Below are 5,907 nucleotides of genomic sequence, written 5' to 3'. Positions count from 1 at the left end.
AAAAAAGCTTTAAAAATTTCATTGTCTTCAGCATCAATACGATAGTTGTGCTTTCTTATCTGTTGCCTGCAGAAAGCTCAGGATATAAGAGTAAATAGAGGGGCCGATAGTGCGTGATACTGTACAAAGATCGCATTCTACTTCTTAGCTTGTGAAATTCATATCCTAGTTTGTGCAGGGAGGTAAGGTTAGTGTAAACTTAGTGATTTGGTGAACCAATGATGGAATGGACTAGTGAGTGGTCAATGAGGCCTATGAAGTTGTGAAGGTAGTTAAGAGAATGTTTCTGAAACAGACTTCATTTCTCAAACCAGCTGTCCCGTGAATATAGAGAACTGGATCTGATTGTACAATAATTCAATTCTGCAGTGAGAAAATTGTTCACCAAAGTGAGGTGAATTATCTCTTTCTGAAATGCAAAAAGTTTCCAGTGCACTAATGTACTGGAAGTGATTATTTACCAAAACTCATCTGATCCTTTGAAGTTAATCCAATTCACATGGTTAAAATGTGTATAACTAGTGACTGTTTACATTGGGTAATACCATCTTTTCATGTTAAATTTATATTTAAAATATTTGTGTTAGAAGATTTTGGTAGCTGCTGTTTTACAACCACTGAATGTATGCATAGTAAAAAATGAAAAATGTTAATAATTAGGTAAGCTTTATCTCTTAATACTTTCGAAATGAAATTTTACACCAGACTTTAAAAGTTAATAATTGCTTTTCTGGCAGAAATAAAAGAAACAGAAAAGCATAAAAATGAAAAATATCTTCCATGGAAAATATCTGGTTACTTGTTCCTCTATAAAATTTGCTAGTTGGGAGTGTTGATTGTGTTAATGGAGAGAGCAATTTTAAGCTGTAATCAGGATTAAGCCTCCATAAGACTCTTCATTTTTCTTTTCCATTTGATGACAATTTTCTGTAATTAATATCAGTCCTTTTTTACATACACCAATTGCCTTGATATTACAAATAGAACATTGTGTCGTAGCTTTAGGTAAGAAGTAAATTAAGAACAGATGAATTCTTAATAATAGTCTTCTCTCACAAAACGTTCATGATTATAAAATAATATGAGTAAATAATTGTTGAGGATGTGAAAATATACAGGAAAAAAACTCATCTTAAAATGTTTGAGTTTTCTGAAATTCCATTAATTTAAGTTCATCTGGGCCTGTGCATTTGCATGGAAATGCCCAAAAATCTAAAAAATGCATTGCAGTATGGAAGAATTAAGCACTTGTCCATTTACAGATGAATATATATATATGTTTATGTATCCTTAATATTGGAAATAAGATTAAAATAAACACTCAAAATCAATTGAATTTTAATTTTTAAATGGGTTGTTAGTCATGAACATGTAGAATTATCTCTAGTTTATACAAGGACAATGAACTACACAATAGGACATTTTGTGGTTTTTGGGTGTTTTTTTTTTTTTTTTGTTACAGGAAACAAAAAAAATGAAACATATATCAAAATATTGTTAATGGTTTTGTCCTATCAGAATATTTTTTAAATTTTATTTATTTATTTGAGAGAGAGAGTGTGAGAGTGGAGAGGTCAGAGGAAGAGTAGACTCCCTGCCAAACAGGGAGCCTGACGTGGGACTCGATCCCAGGATTCCAGGATCATGACCTGAGCCGAAGGCAGTTGCTCAACCAACTGAGCCACCCAGGCGCCCCCTATCAGAACATATTTAAAAATGTATATTATTCATACTGATTTATTTTTCTGTTACTTATTAAAATTCTCTATTTCTGTGTGTGTGTATATATATATATATATATATATATTCAAAATAAAACTTTGGGGATCTTTCATATTTTGAGAATTTACTTTGACAATTTTTATAGGCACAAAAGAATAGAAATACAAGGAGCACCTGGGTGGCTCAGTGGGTTAAAGCCTCTGCCTTCGGCTCAGGTCATGATCCCAGGTCCTGGGATTGAGCCCCGCATCAGGCTCTCTGCTTAGCAGGGAGTCTGCTTCCTCCTCTCTCTCTCTCTCTGCCTGCCTCTATGCCTACTTGTGATCTCTGTCAAATAAATAAATAAAAATAAAATCTTTAAAAAAATAAAAAGAGAATAGAAATACAAGTTTTAAATTAAACAACCATTTTTTATCTCAAATCAAATAATTAATGATTCTAAAGTCTTTGAATAGGTCTAAATGGTTTTTCATACTGGAAAACATAAATCTAGCCTTTAGTGAATAAATGGAATTAAAGTTATTAACAAATTAACTATAACTAAAATAAAACAAAATAATACAAACAAAAGGATGCATGACATTAATATGAAAACATTATATAATTCTAATTAATATCCAGAATATAAATATTTTGTTTCTCAATTTTCTTTCAGTAAAAGGGGGGTATTAATCTTGATTATTGATCCAGTCAACATCATATTCATTATTAAAAAAATTATAAATTAGGGTAATAACCTTGCAATTCAAACAAGTACCTCTTGGAACTACAGAATGAAGTGATAAAATTCCTAATGGGGGTGGTGGTCTTCCAGAAAATTTAACTTTTCCTATTGTATGTTAATATGAAATAAAGCTATTTCTTTCAGAAGAGAAAAAAAAATCACTTTTAAAAATGAAGGCTTCATTTAAAAACAGAATCTTTCCTCCATACACACAGCAACTTCATTGTTTTCACACTTAAAATTTAATGATCCCTAAACATGGCTTATTATTATGTTCATTAAATAAGAATGATCACCATAGGAACAAAAGTGTGACCAGGTTACTTCATCATGCTCCTAAATAAATGTTACCTTGTATAATAACAAATCTTTAGAAGATGAACATTCAGAAGAAAACAAGTAAATATTTTATTAACCGAAGTTATACAATCCTTTGGATGTGACAATAATGTTTCATTAGTCAAATTTCTTTTTTTTTTAATTTATTTTATGCTGTGACCTGGTCTTGAGCAAAACTTGCTAAGACTATAGTTTAAAATTTTGTTTTACCCACATTGTGAAAACCCTGCCAAGCTTTTTGTTTAAAGTAAAAAGTGATTGTAAGTTTTCGTTTTTTGAATTCCTGAGGGACTACAAAAGGAAAAAAAAAAAAAAAACTAAACCTTTTAAGCTTATAAAGAGTTGAAAGTTATGTAGGATTTATATTTAGAGGACACTCAGTTGAACAGTTTCAGGTTACTGCATGAGCTTAGTAGAATAACAAAATATTGCTACTGCAGAAATAAGTTACTCTGTCACTTGGGACCACCAGGAGAATCTACTTACATTTGAAAGAATATCAAAGAAACAAAACCCAGAGTTGAAGCACAAACTGAACAAAAAATATAAATTGCTTCATGAAAAAGAAATAAATAGATGAGAGGAAATAATTTAACTACCATGTTTTTATAATAAATACATACATGAAATGGAATATTTGTATAAAGTTCACAAAATGTTTTTGTTTTTTCAGTTCAAATAAAGCCTATTTTAAGCAGAGAAACACATAGTATGGAATAAGCTAAATACCGGGGTTGAATTCCAACACCTTTAAAAAAAATTAGGTGGTATTTAGTAAGCTTTTAAAAGCATCAAGTGTACTCATTATTAGATGCAAAGCTTTGTTGAATAAATGTTAAACCTGCTGTATAAATCAAGTATGAATAAAATGTTGTACATTCAGTTATACATTACCCTTTAAAAATAATTTCAAAGCACAACATTTAAATTTTAAGGCTTTACATTTGAAGTTCTGAAGTAGAACCAAAGATCATAAAGGTCACATGTCCAACTTATTAATTTCTCAGTTCTTTTAAAAATCAAAGTGCACTTCCAGTGACCATGGGCTTTATTACTGAGTAAATGCTGTTTCAGTTTTGTGTACTGATACACTCATGTTTCATGAAAGAAATATTTACATTTCCATGTTTATGTATTTATGGAGGAAGATTTCTGAATTGAGACAAACATTTCAAAGGCAATTGGAGTTAATAAAGGTGTTTGAGTGATCATTCATATGAAGCCATGCGTATTTTATCTTAACATTATCACTTCTCTTTTGAGATAACATTTTGACCCTTGCATTCTGTTCTGTAACTACAGTTTCAATAATCATTTTAGAGATTATTTCCAAGTTTAACCAGTTTCCGTATCCCCAATTAGTCCTTTTCCATTCATTAGTTCTTTATTTTCTTATTATGACAATTGAATAAGTGTATTAGTTTGCTAGGAATACTTTAACAAAATACCACAAACTGGGAGTCTAACGGAACGTAAATTATTGCTTTAGAGTTCCAGAGGCAAGGAGTTTGAGATGGAGGTGCTGACCAGGCTGGTTCTTCCTGAGAGCTGTAACACACTGGTTTTGTGTCTCTCTTCCCAACTTCTGGTTATCTGCTGGCGCTCGTATTCTTTGGTTTCTGAATATTCCTCCAATCTCTGCCTTCATCTTCACATGGTATTCTCCTACATGTGTGTTTTACGTCCGAATTTCCCCTTTTCATAAGGACACCAGTCGTATCAGATTAGGGGTCTGCACTAGCTCACTATGACCTCGTCTTAATTAACTATATCTGCGATTTTTCCATTTCCAAATAAGATAATATTCTCAGGTACTGGAGGTTAGGACTTCAACGTATAAATTTCGAGGGTGATGTAATTCATATTCACATCTGATAAGTATACTTTTAATTAAAAAAACTATTGGTGAGGTAGTATGGGTAATACGTCCTTTCTAGTCTTTTCCCAGCTGAGAATGATTTTTAGTTCTTTCATATACAGAAAGCAATTATTCTGGTTATAAAATTTTTGAAACATTCTTTGGACATGAAAACATCAGGAAGATATTCCCATAATGATCTGGTTTTGAAGGCATACTGGTGGTATGCACTTTATGGACATTTTTTTCTTTTCTTGCCCACTATTTGTGGACTTTTTTTTTTTTTATCATAGACATTATTTTTTAAATAAATTACCTGTCAAAGAGTAAACAAATTTAATTTCCAAAACCTGATGGCATTAGTTAGGGTGTTGGTCTTGCTATTAAAACAAATAACCATAAACATTATAAAAGTTTACTGCTCATTTATATTATTTTATTTTATTCATGTAGAAGTTCCCTTGTTAATAAGGCTTTTCTCCATGAAGTCACTGGGGGCCAAGACTTAATTTACCTTGTTGCTAATCACCCTCAATATATAACTTCCATCTTCTGGTCTGAAATGCTTATTCCAGTTTTTGCCATTTTATCCCTATTCCAACAATAGAAAATAGAAATAGAAAGACATGGTTATTGGTGTTAAGGGCAGTGACTAGTAACTTCTGTTCCATAGAATATGGGCATATGTTCTATATTCTATGGAACAGAAGTTAGACACATAGCCACACTTAGCTGCAAGTAATCTTGAGAAATACAGTCTCTATGAGGAGCCATGTGCTCAACTAACATTTTTTTTCTATTAATATAGAAGAAAAAGCATAGATATTAGGAAGAAATAGTAGGCTCTGCTACAGTCTACACTTTACTTCTCTTAAATATCCATTTGCAAACTCTTTTATGCACTGAAAACACTTGCGGCTCCCGCAGGGAGTCAACATTAATGTCCTATCCAGTTACTGTGTCTTACTCGAAGTCTAGAATCTCTGGAAATCTCTGGGAAATATGCATTCCAACCTGTTAGGTCTGAATTTGCTTTATCATGGGCCAGGAACCTCTAAACTAAAAGAAAAATTATCTGTCTCCCTCTCCTGCTTCCCTACCCACCTCCAACACACAAACCCAATATATAATAGAATAAGAGCATTCCAAGAAGAAAAGTTTCAGAGCTATAGCAAAAAGATGCCTAAGAGGCCTCAGATGCTCCATGCATGTGGGGAGGCTGCCCTCGTGCAAAGTGCAATTTCTCTGTTGGGAAGGTGGTGGG

This window comes from Neovison vison, chromosome 4, assembly GCF_020171115.1.
Source record: "Neovison vison isolate M4711 chromosome 4, ASM_NN_V1, whole genome shotgun sequence".
In the NCBI taxonomy this organism is placed as follows: Eukaryota; Metazoa; Chordata; class Mammalia; order Carnivora; family Mustelidae; genus Neogale; species Neogale vison.
The sequence above is the reverse complement of the archived record's forward strand: the minus strand, read 5'-3'. Positions refer to the sequence as shown.